General features: G+C 47.6%; 1 protein-coding gene and 1 long non-coding RNA gene across 9 annotated transcripts in view; both read left to right on the forward strand.

Annotated features, from left to right (window-relative positions):
* LOC122463006 overlaps positions 1-20,213 on the forward strand; it is a 77,238-nt gene extending 57,025 nt beyond the window's left edge. The window contains exons 2-3 of the long non-coding RNA XR_006285931.1: positions 18,357-18,541; positions 19,036-20,213. This is a non-coding gene — a long non-coding RNA (uncharacterized LOC122463006). The remainder of the gene's footprint in view (positions 1-18,356; positions 18,542-19,035) is intronic.
* Positions 1-20,502, forward strand: part of SLC39A11 (solute carrier family 39 member 11) — a 399,980-nt gene that overhangs the window by 350,984 nt on the left and 28,494 nt on the right. The window lies entirely within an intron of this gene.

A 20,502-nucleotide genomic window follows, 5' to 3' on the forward strand; every position in this document is an offset into this window, starting at 1 on the left:
CGTGCTTGTAAATCTATTCTTTTTTCCCCTCTTAAAAAGATGGATCGTCGTGAATCTCTCTCCACTGTTACTATAATGGCTTCAGTGATCTCATAAACCAGGCTAAGATTTCAATTAATCTCTGGGGCGGTGGTGAAGGGAGAGGAACAGCAAGGCTGCCACATATTTGAGACCCCCTGCCTCTGAGGGTGGTGGCCTTTGCACAGTGCAAGGTTGTGGGTGATAACCCACAGTTGAGTTGTGGGGGTGGAGAGTGAGAGGTGTGTCCAGGTAAGAATAAGGGAAACCTAAACTGCAGTGTGCCATGGGCTTAAACTCCGTAGCCTCTGCTGATTACCCAGCCCAAGGGAGCAATGTTGACTCTCCAGACTAGTTGGGGGAGGCTGTGCAGAAAGACGCAGGCGGTGTCTGCATGCCCTGGACCTGGTTAGGGAATGGAGACAGGTCGTCGGCCATCGGTCCTGCTGGCTGATATGCAGAATGTTCCAGACGGGTTCAAATAAAGGGGCAGTTTAAAAGCCTGCTCTTTATTTGCATTCCCTTTTGCGGTTCTGGGTCAAGCTCGTTACTCCAGAACTGGGGACCATTAATCCCGGGTAGAGCTTTTCATCCACAGATCTCCCAACAGGTACACCCACTATCTCTCCTGCATGCATACCAGATTCTGCAGATCTCCAATGAGCTCCCATTTAAGGGCAAGTTCTACACCGCGAATTGCATGTCTAACCACAGAACAAAAGATGCAGGGCTCTTTGTGACTTCATCAGGCAAATGGGACTCTGGGTTGATTGCAAGTCTGGACTGAGCATTGGCACGGCTGTATTTGGGGTGGGAGGGCAGGACAAGAACCGCCAAGGGTGCAGCAGGTACATAGATTTTTCTTCAGGCCAGAAGGGACCATTGTGATCCTCTGACCTCCTGCATAACACAGGGCATAAGGCTTCTCTCAGTTAATTTCTGCTTCAAGTCCAATAGCGGTGTTTGAACTACAGCATATATCTGAGATCGAGGCACACAGGGCTCGAGTGGCCCAGAATTATTGCCATTCAGAATGGAGCTGCATTGGTAGAGCTGGGTGACTGGCTCAGAAGAGCAGAGGTGCATTGGCTGAGGGTGTGTGTGTGTGTGTGTGTGTGGCAGGACGGGGAGAGAAGACGCTAAACCCATTGGGAGTCAGATCCCAGTTCCTTGCTATCATGAGTATTACTGTTTACCTAACAATTTCTAAAGAAATGGAACTTAAAATACTTGTGTAAATGCACTTCATTACACTGTTAGTTAGTCTGGGTGATATATGGTGGGGTGGTCGTGGAGGGAGGGGTGTGTGTGTGTACTCACAACATGATTATAGTTACACCAGTGACTAGTCCAGCGCTTATGAGTGTTTAGGTTGGGGAGAATCTTCGAGATCAGAAACTGGCAAATGCTTCCTTACTGGAGTTTTCTCTTCCTTCATGGAGCCTTGGGGACAAGGTCTGTCATTCAGTCGGGTGCACGCCACCTCCTGTAGCTGGGCTGTGCATGTGCCAAGCTTCCCTGTCTCTCTCTCTTCTAATGTCACAGCTGACATCTGCGGTAACACTGGGGGCGAAGGGGGCGTTGAGGAGTGGGAGGTGGATTTCAAAGCAACTCTAAGATCATAAGTTCCATTTGATCAAATTCCATACGTAAACGTGGTGAGAGATCTTTGATACACAAAGCTCTCTTTATTCCAGCACAGAACACATTCATGTGAGATGTGCTTAAATGAAATTACACCCGTAGGTAGAGTGGTATTCTTTAGTTGGTGTGTCGGATTCCTGTTCAAGGTGCCTTGTAATGCAGCTGTGCTGTAGCAATTTTAAAGGATGATTCTGCAGTTTTGTTTTGTTTTTTTTCCAGGTCTAGGGAGGAGAGGGAATGTGTCTGTCTCTCTCAGCCAGGGTTACCGATGCCCTGAAAGTACATTAATTTTACACTTTTTTTTTTTTAAATTACAAACAACCAAACCCCCAAATGACTACAGTATTCTTTGTAACAGTCCCAAATGCTGCATTTGCTATTCTAAACTGTAGCGATTTAGGTAACTGCCATAGAAAGCTGTAGTTCTCTTCCTTTATAAGGATATAATTGAACTCCGGTGCTGCTGGGGCTGAAAACAATGGCTGCTGCAGGAGATCAGTGATGCTGTTGAGTGGTGGTGGTGAGCTGGAGCAATGCAAAAGCGGTGAGTTCTGGTCAGTGTGGCCTAGGCAAAGCCAGAACCTGCATGATCCGTTCACCGGGATAGGAGAGAATCAACCCTGGCAAGTTTGGATTCTACATTTGTCTCCCTTTCCTCTTCAGAGGTGGCAGCTCGTGCCTGGTGACCTTCTCCTTTTGAAGAGTCTTGGCAGGAAATAACTACAGACCGGGGAGAACGGTGGGAGGGCTGTGGGAGAAGGCCACTGTCTTCCCCCCCCTCTTCTCCCTGAAGACCTTTGAAAAGTAGCGAAGGTTACACTTGTGCGGCATATGGTAGTTGGAGGGGATACCCTGTTGTAGAAAGAGGAGGCTCTGCAAGGAGAACTGACCATAATTTTGGGGACCTTTCCCAAATTGTGGCCGAGGTTCATGGATTGTGTGTGTGTGTGCGTGACGCAGCCCTTGCTGCTGATCTTTCTTATCCGTCTTCAAAACCCCTGACCAGCAGCACAGTGGATGTCACCTGGCCAACAGCAGCTTCATGAGTTGCTGCTCTGCACTCAGCCTGAAGCGGGAAAACGGAACCTCCTGCATAAATCTTCCAGACCTGGATTTTGTTTTTCTTTCTCCTCCTCTCCCTTGGACCCTCCTGAGCAGCGGGGGTGAATATCGTACTTGCAATACGATCTCTTAGTACCGTATGTGCCCCACAAGCGCATGGCTAGAGATTTGCCGAGCTGTAACTGACCCCAAATACTTTGCTGTCCAGTGAGCATGCTGAACAGCTGGATCTTAGCACTGGTGCTTGGAGGCACTTGCATAAAGCCTTGCGAACATTTACCTAATTATGCCTCTCAAACTCCCTGGGGTTTTCTTCCCCATCTGCAAAATGGAGGAGAAGAAGGCAAGGCCAAAACTTTCAGACTTGGGAGTACCAAACTGCTATATTACTCCAGAAAAGTACCCTGATTCTCCGGCTGCTGAGCCCTGGTGGCCTCAGTTGGTTTCCCCGGGAACGTCACCCCACATAACATACAATACAACTTGACCCTTGGTTTTGTGTTGTGATGAGTGTAGCAGCCAAAGGGTTGGCGAGTTTCATGCTGTTTGGGGAAGAGGGGATAGTTAGTTTTTTGTTTAGTGAAGTCTGAGTTTGGTGGTGGTTTGTAGGAAGGTGAGATTTTTTGTGGCGATGCGTGTTTTTCTTTTCTTTTCTTTTTTTTTTTCCATCCTCAAAGGCCGTTTTGCCGAAATACCAGCCTGACTTGAGCTTGTTTTGATCCTGCCCTGCTTTCATCTCGGGCCAGTCCTCCCTACAAGCAGTAGGGAGGCCTTTTAGCAGTCACAGATTGTCACGCATTGCATTGCCCAAAAAAGGGAAGAAGGAACAACTTTTATCAATGCACTTGTCAGAAATGATGTCTTAAAAGATTTTAGTGTCGTCTCGGCTACGCTGAAAGTCTCAATATGCTGCCGCGTTGCAGTATGGTGACCAGATGCACTCTGTTTTTGAAGATCACTTCCTCCTTTGCTGCCTGAAAGAGGAAAGTGACTGCCTTGGTAGGGTGAGGTTTGAAAGAGGCTATTGGGGGCATATACCATAACAAACACTGATCCTTGGCTCTCTCCGAGACAGTCCTCCTCAGAAGCCTTCTGGCTATCAGCAAGAGGCGCTTGGAGCTCTAGCAATGTAGTCTGAAATGGCATTTGTTAGTGGGGAAGGCAGGTAAGTAGATTGCAATGCTATGCCTTGGTGTGTTTCCCTTCCCGGTGGACTCCTTTAATCAGCATTGCACCGATGAGGGCCTTTGATCGTGCTTTAGGCAGCGTTCCTTTGATGGTCGTGGTTTTTTCTGCTTTGGTGGGGGGTGGGATAGAAGTACATGGTGGGCAGGTCTGACTTTGGCTAGAAATTGAAACAAAGCTAAATTATTGTAGCAACTCAAGATAATTTCCTACCCCTGGTGAGCGATCCTGGGGATGTTTATGGTGTTAGGAGCTGTTGCTTTTTGTGGGAATTTGGTTTGCAGGGTTCTGTCCCTCCCTTGTGTGAGATCTTGTTGTGCCTTTGGAATCCAGGCCAGAATTATAGTGATTAAAGTAATTTTATAACCAGTTAGCTTCTGCCTAGCGTTGAGTAAATGTCCATAAAGTGCCATATATGTGCTAAGGGAGAGATCCCTAACTACCTTCAATGAAGCTATGCTGATCTACACCAGCTGAGGTTCTGTCTCCTTGTATTTTTCTGTATTGTTCCCATCTGATGGCTGTCTAGCCTCCAGGCAACCAACTCAGTGGCGCTATCTGGTTTCCAGTGAACAGTCCCGGTAGCAGCACAGAACAGAGGTGCAAAATGGGCGCTCAGCTTCCCAGCCCAGTAACGACCCCCTCCAGGTCAATGCTGATACTCACTTCCCCTATGGGACAGGGGATGGCTGACCTGCCACTGCTGTCTGTTCTGGGACTCCAATCTCTAAAGCTGTTAATCCAGCACATGCAACCCCCTCTGCCCTGTACTGCAGGGCCTGATATTGTAGGCCAGGATTGTCTGTGACAAGCCAGCTTTTCAAGCTGGAAGCGCTGCCGCCATGTACCTGTAGGCTGGTGGCTAGTTTCAGACGCTTCCTGCTACATCCTTGTGTGATAAATCCGACTTGCTGGACTGACTCGTGTCTGCTTGGTTGAAAAAGCAGGCCTGGGGGAGCCAGGCTGCCCTGGGTTAAGCCTTACCTGGCCCCTGTTCGTGTTTGGAGAGAGGCAAAAGTTTCGGCAGGTGCAATTGGTCATCACTGAGCAGACCAAGCAGGGGGAGTCCTTGCTGGGGCTGCCGGCATCACGCTTCTCTTCCGTAAAGTTGTGCCAGAGCAACGCCAAAATCAAGAGTGGCAGCTGCTGTAGAGAAATGACTCCGCCCTGGCAACCCATTTGGGAGGCATCTGCCTGCACCTGCCATATTGTCTGTCGCTTCAGGTGCTGTTAAGACAATTCTTAATTAGGGCTTCTGATTGGTTTTTATGCACTTCTTGTTCTTTCTCTCCCCCTCACCCCACCCGCCCCCTCGGGGCTGAAAAGCTTTTCTGGCTTGGGCCCTGAGGAACTGAATCTAGATGCCATTACCAGAGGTGCTCTACCTTGCTCAGGCTCGGGCTTAAGGGCCAACACCCCTTCTCATGCATTGGTATCTGCGGGCATAGAGTTTAAATGTCCTGAGTAAGGTGGCTCAGCTGAGAGATTGTATCACTCGAGCTGGTTGGGGAATTTTTTTTTTTTTTTTTAAATGTATAAAACTCTCAAAAAATTGTTTTACTGATTTTGGTTAAGAAATTTCAACCAGCTTTAGAGCAGTGTTGGCTGAAAAGTGCAAAAATTTCAAAGTTTCAGTAAGTTTCTACTACTCCATAAACTGATATAAAATGATGCTTTTGCCAAAAAAACAAACAAACCAAAAAACAAAAAAAACCCATAATATTTTGCTTGTGTTTTTAATCGTATTTGAATTTTCACAAGATTTGACAAAATGAACACATGAAGCATTTCCAATGGCTCTAAACAGCAGGCTTCTATCAGGGAAGAGCTCTGAGGAGCCACTACGATGGCCAGACAGCAGGTTTTGTGCAATGATGTCACGCCACTAAATTCTTGGACATGGGAAGCGGGATAGGTGAGCCGAAGACTAAATGAACTGGGGGCGTGAGACGGAAGACTCAGGGCTGGATTGAGATATGAAGTGTGATGGGTAGATGGAATCTTTTGTGTGAGCCTAAGACTGTTCTGGGGGTTTAGCCCCAGGGATGTAGTGGAGATGCTGATCAAACACACTCCTCCATTAGGAGACGGTCACAAACGGTAGGACAAAAATATTTAGTTGCTCTATTGCATGTGTGTGGGTGTGATACTTCTCTCTGCTTCTGGTTCCCTCCTTGTACTCCGGCTTATTGACAAAAGTCCTGCAGATGACACAGATTGGACACAGGAGAGGAGAAAAGTACTTGTCTGGTGATTTTTGGCAGAAAAGCTCTGTGCTAGCGAGGGTTGACCCAAATCCCAGTGAAGTCAATGGAAGGACTCCCATAGGACTTTGGGGCAGCTCCCAGGTTTGTCAAGGCAGAGTCCAAATAGGTAAAAGGCAGATTTATACACTATCCCTGAAGTCCTGGTGGAATACTGGAAACAAACCAGTGCAATTCTGTAATGGCCAACGTGCTATTTGGGGTTGCTAGAGAAAAGGTATCCCAATGGTAGCTAATGGTGGTCTGTTTTCTTAGATATGCTTTGTATTAGAAAAATTAAGGGTGGCTTTTGTTTTGTTTTTTTTCCCCAAAAATACTTGCTCCTCCAGAGATGCTGCTGTGAGCTGGTGCAATGAGATTTCATGGTTTTCGTAAAAAGCAGCATTCCCTCAAGGGCCTCTGGTCTACCAGACTTTTAATGTCGTTACATGGTGGTGTCAAACTTGTGCCCCCCCCGTCTGTTGTGTTGTTTCTTTCCCCTCTTACCGAAAGAGCGGCCGTGCAGTTGGCTCTTCAATTTTAGATCAAAGGAAACAGCAAGGCAAGAAAGAACAAGAATAAAGCATCTTCAAGAGGGAGCACAGGGTAGGCATCTCCTTTGGAACAGGCAGCCGCTGCTCTGAGAACAAGATGGCTTCTGCGCTCTGCGCGCAAGGGGCAGGTCTTAAAATTTAAAAGTAGCGGTAGCCAGGAAACAAATGGACAGTGCAGTTTCTTACCGTTTTTAGGTCTTATGGACCTAATTCAGGACCATAAGTGTCCCTGTAAAATTCCAGCAGATATTGTTGGAATACAGTATGTTCAGTGGGACAGGAGAGGGTGTAAGCGAAATTACGGTAGGGTTAGGAGGAAGTGCAGAGTGGGGTTTTTGATTTTCCGGAGTACAAGCTTTCCTGAAATGAGCCAGGCAAATACAGCCGCTCTACCGCCAGTGCCTCAAATGTGGATCAGTCTCTAACTAATTATAAGAAAGCAGCTGAACCCCCTTTCTCCCCCCGCCCCCATCCCGAGCACGGACCAGTTCACACGAGTCTTTTTTCTCTGTCCTCCCCTCCCTGTCTGGAGTTAACCCAACTCGTTCTGTTTCAACTGAACGAACACACAAAAAAGGAGACCCGCATTCCTTTGCGTAATCTTATTCAAACATGGCAAGGCTGCAGTTTCTCAATTAATCAAAAAGTTTCACCCTCCTCTCATTTGTTTTTCGTCCCCCCCCCCACCTCCCCCAGCGTCTTAATCAGAGGCCTGGCTCCTGCCCAGCTTCTCTGAGGTCTGTGCCACTGGAGTGACACCTGTCCAGGTAAATAACAGGTGACTCCAGTCGGGTGGGGGGGGGGGTAGCTTTGATTATGGTAAAAAATAAATAATTGATTGCTTTCTCCACGTAGACTAGGGAGGTGGATGGTGGGAAACAGACCAGGGATTGAATATAAAAGGAAATGAGCTAAGCAGCCTCACTGAGCCACTTAATTTTGCTGCTTTCTCTTCCTCCCCCACTTCTTGTGTTTTGTGTGAGGGATTCTAACAACAATTTCCTTCGATCTTACATGAAATTAACTTAGAAGACAAGCCGAGTATCTACTCTCACTCCCCCTCCCCCTCCCCCCCCCACCCATCATCTTTCCTTGAGGGGCATAAGACACTGTTTCATGAATTACACTTTAAATAAGGCTACAGTTTTGGCATGCGCATTTTTAGTAAATTTCAGGGGAGAGGTGCAGGAAAAAACCCGATAAATCACAGGGAGGATCACCAAACGACCTAGTCTTCACTACATCAACATACATAGAATATAGTGGGGGTGCTGAAAGGTGAGGCCTGGAGAGGGGGGAAGGTTTGAAGAGTGAGCTCACCTCGCAGCTGTGGCTTCTGTCCCGCGGGTCTGGGCTCGGCTCCCCACTCCAGGCATTGCAACCTAGCGCATGGGGTCACAGTGCCACCAGGTCACACTGCCACTCAGTTGGGGAGCCTAATCAAATGTGGAGGTTTTTTTTTGTTTGTTTGTTCTTTTACAGCCATTTCCAAGATTTTGTGACCCTTATTCACAATTTCCATGATATTCATGATTTCCGTCACACGATCGTAGCCCTGTAACACTTTTTTCATCCAGCCCAAAGCACTTTACAGTTAACCACAGTTATTCTATAGGATAATTGCTTTAACCTGCCACTGAAATGCGGCCACCTCTGTGGTCGAATGGATCAGCTGTCTAAAAGCACATAGTTGAACTACACAAATCTAGGACGCGACTTCCAGGAGCATTTTGTGCTCGAACGAGGCTGCGGAGGTAACTTTAAGTAGGAAGAAGGAAACTATTTGTGCTTGATGGATCCCTGTCCAGTTAGCTGCTGAGCCTTCTCCCTCTGTACCTTGCAGGAACATGCCAGATATTAACTAACTACTCAGGGTATGATATTAATCAGGATACTAGACTAGATGAACCTTCGAAACTGTCCGGCGTGGCTATTTTTGTTCTTATGTATGTTTAACTACGTAATTGTGCTTAAAATAGCTTTATGGTGTCCTTTCAGTTCCATCACCTCTTCTCCTTCCCAACTGGTACCCTGTCCTCCCAGAGTTACTCCCACTGGGAAGAGAATGGGCTCAGATTTGCTCTGGTATACCAGCTAGGCTGTAAAATTCCATTCTGATTTGGCTCTGGATTTCAAACCACGCTTGGTGGGGTGGTGGTGGGGGAGAAGTTCAGGTGGGGAGTGCTGTTTCGACTCTCTCATCCCAACTCTCATAGGCTGCCACTGGTGGCCTGCATCACCTTAGCAGACTGTGGGATGCTTGGCTGGTTGTGTCACGCCTGGGCTGTTAAGTAGACAGAGCTGAAGCAGGGAGCCGAGTTTACTTTAAGCATGGAGCTTGGTTGCAAGGACTGACCTCCCGAGAAGGACAGCCAGTGTTCTGGGTACCACAGAACAGGAAGGGGGAGCCCCTTGAATCCTGGTAGAGTGGGCTGACCCCATTTTTTTGCCACTCCTCCTCCACCTCTGTTGACTCTTTGTTTATGGAACCTCTTGGAACAGTTACTAAGGCAGTGACCTCAGGAACTGAATTAACCTAGGTTGTGGGTTCACTTCGCTTGGAATGTGATCCTAGAATGGCTTGATTCCCTTTCTGCTTATCGTATCCAGCGCATTCTCTCCCTTTCCTTGTGCATCCAGCTACTCTCTCCGTCTAAATCCCTCTGCAGTGCACACTTTGTGTGTGCTGCTTTCGAATGCTTTGTAAGCCATGCCCGCTCGGCTTGGTGCTTTGTCCCTCTCTAGTGGTGGCTAGGCCACCTAGAGACCGCAAAGCTTTTGACAGCCTTGGCTAAGAAACCCAGGTCTCTTTGAGCAGGCACCAGGGGCTCGTGCATCAAGATCCCAGGTTAAATCCCCAAATTGCTGACGACCAATCCAGGGGTGTTGGCGTTACACCTCCATTCTGCAGAGGAATATAAAAGCATCTCCGTAGTAATGTTTCCTGCACCTTTTGTCATGTAGCGTACTGTGTTGTCTGATTCATTGAGAATCTAAGTTCCCCATGACAGGGACTGTGTTTTTACTCTGTATTTGTTAAGGGCCAAGTAGCATATGGGCTCACAAGGGCTGCTCATTTAATAACCCATAATAATGAGTTGGTTGACTGATTTTATTCCTCATGTAAACTGTTGCATGGATTTAACCATTTTTTCTGTTCTCACTAATTGATAGCGAACCAAGCCTGACTATCTGAGAACGTCTTTGATGCTGACAACTATTGGTCAATTTGCAAGCAACCTGTAGTCTGAATAACTATTTGTGGTGTGTACAGGTCAATAAGTAGCAGTGAATAATGAATGAATAATCCTCTTCTTTGCATGTATAATCTTCCCGACCATGGCTCAGAACACTTTGAACCCAAACAGCACCAAAGCATAGGCATCTACCATTTGACCTTAAGGAGTGACTCCATTTTCGGGCAGCAGTAGTCGATTGTTGTCCTCTGTGATTTAGCCATTAGACGGGTGAGACAAGGACATTAAATAATTGGAAGTAGTAGCCATTCACAGGACTGCTCTTCCTCAAACAGAAATACCTCTGCACCAGCGAATATGATGAGTAAATACCATGGCAGGTAGGGTAACCACCCATCCCTTATTTTAAGGCGTACTGAAATATATTAAAACCGATAATGCGTACCAATTTAGACACTAAACTGAAGCTTATGATAATTGCATTGTATACTTGAGGGCAGTAAGAAATGAACACTTGAGAGAAAAATACATGATATACTAAGCGTTGTCCCTTATTTTTCATGTGGCTTTTCCCTATTTCCATCCAATAAAGGTGGTCACCCTATGGGGGAATCCAGTGGCCACTTGGAATTTGGAAAAGAAAATTTGTGACCACTGTGTTGGCAGGATTTAACCAGCTCTTGCAAGAACAGTCCGTTCATTTCCATGAAGAGCAGTGCTCTATCCAGACCGCCAGTGCTGAGGGAATGTCTTCATAACTATGTTTACTGGGGTTTCTTCAATTTCACAGAAACTTTAGTCCTCTCCTTCCTTTTTTTTTTTTTAAAGAAAACTTAAACTTGGAGTCATAAACACCAGGCCAAACTTTGCTGCAGCTCTACCGTCCTGCTCTTTGCCTGAGACTGCTCTTGACCAATTGGTGAAGAGAGGAATATTCAGCATCCGATTTTCATGCAGCGGCGTGCGCCAAATGTTTGCCTCCCAAAACCTGATGCATGCATGCAAATGGGTGTGTCTGCACATGCATGCAGCTAGCGTGCTGCCTCGTTGCCTGTAGGTGCATGCAGATACACATGTGCAGATGCTTACATCAACTTTCAAAAAAATCTAACCCATATAAACCTCCTTCCCTTCCCTTCCCTTCCCTCCCCCTCGCTCCATATCATGCCCTTAACCTCGGCCGGAGCTCCAGAGGTGAAGGGTTATGCTGCCTACGTGCAGACTGTGATCGCCTCTGAGCGTTGGCTGCCAGCTCTCATGAGTTACGGTGTATGGGTCAGGTTTTATGGGTGCTCTCTGCTAGGGAGGGGATGCTAAACTGATCCTCTGGTGTCCTCTCTTCAGAAGGCCTAGGAATTATCCTTGTAATCTGCTACATCTTGGATGTATGCTTTCCTACCTAATGTATCCCCAGGGGCAGTAGACATTCCATCCAGACTTTCCCTTGCCCCTTGTAATTCTGGATGGGAGGGGACTTATAAACTGTTCAGCCACAGCGAATAGGATGTGAGTTTGCAATACAAAATAACAACAACACACACAAAAAGCCTGTGCAATTTTGGACTGCACATTCGGAGGGATCACGTTTAGTGATAGTTCTTCTGTATGTGATTCAGGTGGAGTGTACCTGGGACACTGGCATTTCAGGGCACCATGATACTGGGGGCAGGCAGACAAATCGGGACGGATTCAGGGAAGAGCTGGAAAAAACCGGATGAAGGAACTGGAAGGATGTACTATGTGATCCAAGAGACAAAGCACTGAATCATAGAATAGAAGTGTAGGACTGGAAGGGACCTTAATAGGTCATCTCGTCCCGTCTCCTGCACTCAAGGCAGGACTGAGTAGTATCTAGACCATTCCTGACGAGTGGTGTGTCTTGGCTACAGGACAAGGAAATGGCAGGGGGAGTTGAGAGAATATATTCAAAAATTTGAAGGCTGCAGACTCCACAGAGGGAGGGGAATGGGTTGGGGTCCCTGGGGTATAAGCAGGATGAATGGGATGATTCAGCAAAAGAAAACGTAGTTTGCATTGCTGTTAGCCTGTGGAATAGTCTCCCAGGGAAAGGGGTGAAAGTCCAGTTGCTTAACTGGACCAGACAAACCCTGAACTCCAATAGGCACCATCTGGTCCACCCCTTCCAGGAGATGGAGAAGGCTTCTGCATCTCTGATCTGGGGATATAAATGGGGTCGGAGTGGGAGGGCCGAGCTGAGCAAGGCAGTTGTGGGAATGGTGCCCGGTGTGCAGCCGTCACAGCACGGAGGCAGCAGGAGTTTCTCTGCTGTGCATAAATCACTTGAGTCTGGTGTGTGGGTCTTCAATCCCTCCATCACCCCGCAGAGCACTTTATTAGTCAGCCTGCAGATGCCAGGTAAGCTCCGTTCCTCTATAAAACTCAGGCAGGCGCTAGGAAAACATGTACTTGCCAGTTCAGGGTCTCCATGTGGTGGGGAGGGGAGGGTATTTGCTTTCCAATCCACTCTAGTTCCACCGCCTTCACTTTTCTTCAATTACTTTGTTTGGCCGTTGACCTGCATTGGTAGTTTCTTGCTGCCATGGAAGGCTATTAGAGCCCTTGGAAGAGGGGGTGGAGGTGGGGAAGAGGAAAGATCAGTAGAACACAGAAGCCATTGGATCCTATTAAATAAAATCCTGTATTACACAGGCAGGGCCCTTAGTTTTCCTGAATCGCTGTGTCCTACGGTACTTGAGCTTTACAGACATAACTCGTATTAAAGGCCCTGAGCGGGGCACTCTGTGGTAGACATCAGTAAAAGGAAGGGAGTCCAGTTGTCTTCGATTTAGGATCACGTTAAAAGACCCTCTCAAGAGTGGGATGGGGGCAGTGGATGGATGATCAAGGCCCAAGTTCCATCATCGGCTGCCTCAAAACCAGCATCCGTGTATGGGTGTCATTGAGGGCAGAGTTTGGCCCCTTACACGTGAAAGGAATTCCTTCCCGATGATGCGCCTTTAGATTGGGAACACTGACACTTTTTTTGTGGTTTTTTTAAATGTCCTTTTCTTTCTGCTGCTACTCTTGCCTTTTTGCACCGCTTGGTGGTGAAACTGGGCTGGGGTCAGCCTCACTTTCTGCTTCTAGTCCCTAGCTAATTTTGCTGCTTGATTCTTTGTACCTGCACAGGATTTGTGTTACTAGCAGTGATACTCAGGCCTCAGTGATTGAGGAGCCAAATTAGTGACCAACATTACTCAAGAGAGCCAAAGTAGCGTGAATTCATTCTCTCTCTCTCTCCTCTAGATTAGATAGGTAATCTATATTGAACACAAACCCCACACAGGTACAAAGAATCAGGAAGTAAAATTAGCAAAATATATTATTCTCACAGCAAAATGACTGGCCAAGTATTCTACAATTGGTTAATAACATCGTAAATGCACCCTGACTGGTTAATAACTTAGATTGGTTAATAATTAAATCACACCGTGTTTTAATGTAACGTGCTGCAAAGAGCCGAAGGAGACGCATTAAAGAGCCACTTGTGGCTTTCGAGCCTCTCTCTGAGCATCACTGCTTTAAATCCAAGGAAAAGGGGCTGAAGTATGAACACTTTCTTTAGCGTGAAATTTAAGCTTGTGCAGAGGGGGCCAGCACAAAATCTATGTGCAACTGAAGTCCAGGTGATGCAGAGGCCTTACACCAATTCTGCACAAGGGGACTAAATTTCACCTTCAGTGCATTCTGTTAGAAATAGAGTGTCTCTCTCTCAACTTAAAATCCGCTCTAAGTGCAGAAGAGCTTTATTGGATTAAACCCAAAAGCTCTCGCTGTGATCCCCTGACTGGGGTGCAGCACACTTCAATGGCAGCTCACGCTGCTGGCTAGGGACTAGTGATTTGCAGATGCTTTTCAGAATGGCCTGTTTTGGGTTTTTGTTTTGTTTTGTCCTCCCCCCCCCCCCCCCCCCCCCCCCCCCCCCCCCCCCCCCCGGGTGGGTGCTCTGCATTCTCTGCAAACTGGGTCCCTTTTTTAGGTGTCTGAAGTGTAGCACCCAAAACTATCCGGCACTTTGCAGGTGACCAGCACAAATGCAGAAATCTAACCGGATTTGGGGATTTTGTTTGTTTGAGTGGCCTCTTGTTTTTAACCCCCACCCACTCCCTGATCTTCCTCCTTTGCAAAGCAGGTTATCACAACACACTCCCTGACCTCCCTCCTTTGGGGGACAAGGAAGAATGCAATGTATTTTTTGTTTGTCCAAGGGAGGAGAGGGCCTAGGGTTAAGAGGTTGTGTGCTCCAGGTGTGGCCGGGTACTGAAGCTCATGTGTTTCACTAGTGAGAAGGGAATTCATGCTTCATTTCTAATGACAGAGCACGGCAGGTAGGGACACGATGTGCCTCGGTTCACAGATGTGCGGTTAGGCAAAAGACCGTTGCAGATGTTCTTGGAATTCCCAAACCGGATACAAAATCGCTAACAGGATACATGGAAGGTGGAGTTTTGCCAAGAGTTTTTCATAATGAGAGGATCATGTTATGGCCTCCCTCTAAGTCAGAGCATGGCTAGGGTTGCTCTCAAGCTCTTGCCTGCACTCGAGGTATGTTTTGGAGAATCTTTTGATCAGAAGCACCCCACTTGTACTGTCATTAATCCCAGACTGTTCCTAGAGTCACAGACCACTCTGTTTACAGCTGGGCTGACCAGCTCCTGGCCTACAGGTCAGCTCCAGGGCAAATGCATGGAAGGGACAGCCAAGTACCCATTGCATTGGCCCCATTTCCCTTCCCACTGCAAAGCTGGTCTCTTCTCTAGTTCTCTTTACCCATGCACAAAAAGGAGGCATTTTTCCTCTCTTCTCTTTCATGCTGTGTTTTTTATTTTATTTTTTTTAAAAAAAAAGTGGTGAAGGGGAGAAGATCCAGTCATATGGACCAATGTTTGCAAAGCAGGTTATCACAACACACCTCTCTAATTTATAGGAAAGAAAACAAAACAGAGACCAGGGCTGCATTTTGGTTAGCCATATCAGAGCTAGGGTGTGTATGTGTGTGTCTTGATGGTGTCTGCTTTGGAGAGTTGTCTCCACTAACAGGGCCATGTGATGGTCATTTCCAACAGATCGGTGGATTCCAGAGGCACTGCTTTGGCTCTCTACCATATTTGTTCACACGAGTCAGCCTCAGGGAGTAGGGACAGACTGTAATTGGTGAGCAGGAAACCCAGCAGAGGGCACGAATCTGGCTGGTTTCCTTCTCAGCATTGCTCCTGCAATGGATTTTGGAGGCTTGGCATGAATCTCTTTCCTCGTGACTTTAACCTGCTGGGCACGAAGGTGCAGTTTCATTGTAAGCATGGTGGGTGGGTGTGGGCATCAGCGCCACACTAAGTGTATGCTTAGCCGGAGCATGTGCTCGGGAGGGATTTATTTGTTACCTCAGGGATTGTGCATGCACTCCCTGCCAAGAATCCAACATCTGCACAATTGGTACTTGGGCAGGAAATTTTAAAATCCATGTATGCTCTCTGAGGTGAGGACCGAAAGGGGCTGGGTTGGCATATTGGTCTCTGCTCCATCACAAGGCCAGAAATAAACGAGCAGACTGAGCCATGAGTCTCGAGTTCAGGACACGCTGGGTCCCCAGGTGGACTTCCAGCTTTGCTCTGTTTCACCAGTGTGTGAAGCTGCAATGGTTGCCGGTGGTGAAGAGGCACCATGTGGAAAAGAAAACTGGGACACTCGGTTATTTTTGTCCTGTGGAACTGTTAAATTGGGGTCTATCCTAATTTCTACGTCAAGATGGAGTTCCACGTGTGTCTCCACATTTGTAAGCGAGTCTGATCTACTTGACGACTCCAACTCCTGCATTCATGTCCTCTGTATGCAGGGCAAGGATGTGGCAGCTCAGCCTAGCTAACACAGTCTGAACCAATCCAGACCTAGACTGGCTTTAACCCGTGATGGGCACAAACTCAAAGGATTTAATTTGTAGAGGTCCTGTTTTTTGGGGGGCTGGAAATCACAATGGGGTTCTCCTGAGGTGATGGGTAATTTTTGGCCAAGGACACATGGGTGAACCCCACTTCTAAATGGTGGCAAACACACCCGGGATTTTCAGTGCCTGCTCAGTGCATACAAGGCACTCAGATACCATGGTGATGGGCACATTATAGAAACCTGGAGGGAGGTTTTTAATTGGAAGGCCTTATCCAAAAGACATGTTCGGTGCTGCACACTTCTCAAGAGGCACAGCCCTGTGGGAGGGAGCGGGCTTCTGCACTGGCTTGGGGGTGAGATGGCCCTCCCATCATAAATTAGAACAGCCCCCACGGCTGCTCTATTTTACAGTTGGCTATGGACTGCACAGCAGCCTGCAGCAGCTGGACAGAATATCCACTGTGCTCAGCGCTACTGAGACACCCTGTCCAACCCTGTGGAGCCTCTACAGCGGAGGCTACAAGTAGTCAGCATAGAGCCATGTGTGCAAGCTGCTTCTGAACTGGAGGAATCTTCCCCCACCAGCTGGAGCACCTTTAAGAGCCCCTATGTGCTGTGTGTAGCGGTGTGGGTCAGAACAGGCCCCTGGGTGCTGCAAACCAGAGGTTTACAGACCACAAAGCCGTCCCCTCTGTGTTGTTCAGAGACTTTATTTCCTGGCTCTCCAGGTCCTGAAATGTCAAATGAAGAAGAAACTTCTTGTTACCTTCTTTTTAAAAGGAAGTGTGTATCCTATCACTTTAGTGAACTCTGTAAATGCCCTTCAGCTGTGAGGTTACTCGGATATACAGCAACCCTATCCCTGCTTGTTTGATTACACATAGGCTGGAGGACAATAGTTGTGGTTTTTGTTTTTTTTTTCTAGAGGTACGTGCTTCTTTCTGACCCACTTTAAGGGATTAAGGTATAAATGCAGGTGGGTTTTCTCCCCTTGCTGTCACCTGGACATCGCCATGGTGATAATCCTCCCTGAAACAAAAATAAAGAGCAGAACCGGTTGGACAGAAAGTGCAGGCTGAGAAATCTCAGAAGGAGCAGCAAGGCAGAGGCGAGCTCTGTAGGGCCATAGAGAGGGCACCGAAGATTTGTGGCAAACTGGTTTAGCTTGGGAATTTGATCAGATGAAGCATTAGGAAAGCGCTTCTGGATCTAATTCTCAATACCCTACTCCTATCCTGTTGGGATTAAGTTGGGTTATTTTGCTTGGAGAGAAGGGCTCCTATCTACCCCCCACTTGGGAGATAAAAACAAAATCATAATGCTAGTCTCCATAGAGCTTAGCTGTTTCGTTCCCGGGCAGGAATGATCATCTATCGACTATGAAATTACTTTCCTGCATGTGTATCCTAAGAACAAGTTTGGTAGCTAAGCAATATTGGGAGCGTGTGCCAAACGCATGTCGGGGCTGAGTGTGGGGTTAGGGTGTTTAGAAGAAAAGCAACCAAGGGGTTGGAGAAGAAGGTTTTCTAAGCTGCAGCCTCCTACAGCACTGTCTGTCAATTAGCCCATTGAGTTGTCATTCCATTATTCCTGTAAGAATGCCATTGAACAGCAGTTCAGACAGGTTCTGGTTGAAGGTCTCAGCTTTGTACTGTATTATGCCCAGGGCCTGATCTTGTGCAGGTGAAATTCCCACTTGACATCAATAGCTCAAGCCCTAACAGCTATCCTCTAAAGGTTTCGGAGAAGGAGCCCCCTTCTCAAGCCATGGTCATTTTGATTTAAAAGGCAATTGCTTTGTCTCCAGGCCAGAGAGACTAGCTCTGCCAGAGGAGATCTGTCCTACAGAGCAGTCTATTGACAGTTGCATGATGGTCAATGGACCAGCATTCTCCCCCATTCTTTAAAGCCCCAATACAACCTATTTGCCTTACTGCACGGAACTGGTGCAGTTCAGGGCACCAGAGATATTTTATAAGCAAGAATGGAAAATTATTGTAACCAAATGGAGAAAAGGTTCAGATGCTGACCCATCAGGGTATTATATCATCAGACAATTACAACCCATATTTGCTGGGGACCACATTCTGAAAGAAATCTTTCCTGACCGCCCCCCCCACCCCCACCCCTTTTCTGGCCTGCAAACAACCCTCCCAACCACCCTAAACTCATAGTCATCAAAAGCACAGAATCCTAGAATCTCAGGGTTGGAAGGGACCTCAGGAGGTCATCTAGTCCAACCCCCTGCTCAAAGCAGGACCAATCCCCAACTAAGCAAGCTCCTCACAGTCCAGAACACCCCAATGCAAGATTCATGGGTCTTACGCATGCCTGTCACAACATGTGGTATACCTGATCTGGTGCATCAAATGGCTGAATAATAACCAGGTGGGTGAAACTGGACAATCACTAGGCTTTTAAATGAACTCTCACAGAAAAATGATACAAGACAAACCCCGCCCCCATCACCCCTGAGTGATCGCCTTTCACAGATTGATGACCCCGTATCTCCACCGTGTGACTTGAAAGCGCGTCTCTTTCACCAACAGAAGCTGGTCCAATAAAAGATATTACCTCGCCCACGTTCCCTCTCTGGTATCCTGGGGCCGACATGACGACATCTGGTCTTTCAGTACTTGTCCTCCAGAGAAACCTACCATCAACAGGGGAGCTGTGGAGCTCAGATTCAGAACTTCGCTAGACACCAAGAGCCGTGGACTTAACAGGGACACAGGTTCTGTGATTCATTACAACAATTTGTAACACACCACGCTGCCTGCCAACCAACCTCGTTTGCCCACTTCTAACCCTTTATGCATAACAATCTAACCCCCAGTTGCCCTTTTCATGTCAAGTGACCCCCTGCCACATGGGTGATCCCTTCTGCTTAACAATCTGTCCCAGCTTGCATGTAGCTCAGACCCTCTGCTTCCTTCCCCAGACTGCGCAGCTCGAAAGCTAGTACCTTCCACCCGCAGAAGTTGGTCCAGTAAAAGGTGTTGTCTCCACTGTCTTGTCTCTCCCATACCAACGTCTGATCTTTTTGTTTTTGTCACCCCCTGCCCCCGTAGCTACAATTAAGTGTGCCCTGCTGGCCAAAGAAGCCCCATAACTGGCTGCCCTGGGCCTCTACCATAGACTGACTCTTTTTGTTTTCTCTCTTCTTCCCTCCCTCCCTCTGTCCTCATCCCATCCTGTGGTACTCGCGCTCACCCACACCACCAACAGCGAATGCATGCCGAGCTGTATTTCCCACAGCAGTAGCAACCGTTCATCCTCTCTGCCTAGGCAGTGATTGCAGCACACAGTGCCAGGTCGATCTGGCTTCCTTTCATGGATCTCTTCCCTGGAGCGTGTGGCAGCCGAGAGAGAGCTAGCCGCCACAGGCCAAGGGGAGCAGGAAACCCGAATGATCTCGTGCCATGGAACCGCAACCACTGACACTCAAGGAAAGGATCCTTGGACGCCATAGACCCATTCACGTCGCTGGGCTGCCTGGTGGGGACACGAGCAGCCTCTCTGAAATGGGGAGCCTCACTAGGATATTCTGGAGCTTTCTTCTGTTGCAGTTTATTTCCACTTCTTAGAGTCACCTTCCTATTGTCACCCAGTCATTTTGTTTTTAGTGGTGAGATCTCTGAGGGACACTTATCTTTGTCCCCCGCACCTCTCCTTGATCTAGATGAGATAGGAACTGACTCCTACACGATTTGGGTAAAAGTCCTCTTCCCTTTCCTAAAATCACAGGGAACTAACTAGACTCTGCCGAGTAAGTAGTGGAGACTGTTTGTTTTCCTTCTTTCCCTGGAGGTAGCTTTTCCAGCGTCTGTCTGTCCTGGACGGTTTATATTTTGGGTAAACCCCAAGAACACTGAGTTTACTTTGAGAAATATCCCCTTGGGTGGAACCAGCTAAAGAAAGATGGTGGCTGGGGGAGAACTGGGACTCTCCTGTTCGCAGGGTTTGTTTGAAGGTTTCTGTGGTCTGAGCAGAGGGTGGCCACAAGAGCCTGAGGATGTTTGGTATGAGATCATGCGGCTGCTTATTTAGGGACCACCAGCGAGCTCCCGAGTGCTTCAGAAACCAGCCCGCTGCCACCTTTTGATATTGCGAAGGCGACTATTGAGAAACCCTTTTTAACTGGGGCTGGTGGAAGACTGGGAGGGAAGCTGTGTTCTTTGGTGATGGGAGCCACTGCTCGCAACTGCAACGAGGATGGAATGTTTAACAGTGGCTAAACTGTGTGGCGCATGAAAGATGCTGGTGGGTTGTTCAACTGGGGGGTGAGGGGGCCCCTGGCTGGCTTTGGAGACCACCAGGGCTCTGTAGGGTGTCTGGAGTTCACACAAAGCGATGTGTTCAAATGCCTCATGCTGCCTTCATCTTTAAATACGAGCCTGGTGGGTTTAAAGGCATAAATAAATTCACTTCAAATGGTGTCATTTGGTGGTGTCTCTAGTCCTATTTATTTATATTTCATGGATCTTGCAATTTGTCCCATAAAAAGCACTTATTTTCACGAAAACATCAGTGTTTGCAAATATATGTTATCTTCCTAAGGCATTATGGCCAGATTGACACCTGTGCATCCAGAACAGCATTTAATCACTCCTTAAATTCAGTCCTAGGCCTGATTTTTAACTTCTTCTGACTGACCTGGTCCTGCCCCCTTCAGTGCTGACCCCGCCCACTTTT

Source organism: Chelonia mydas, chromosome 14 (genome assembly GCF_015237465.2).
Source record: "Chelonia mydas isolate rCheMyd1 chromosome 14, rCheMyd1.pri.v2, whole genome shotgun sequence".
In the NCBI taxonomy this organism is placed as follows: Eukaryota; Metazoa; Chordata; order Testudines; family Cheloniidae; genus Chelonia; species Chelonia mydas.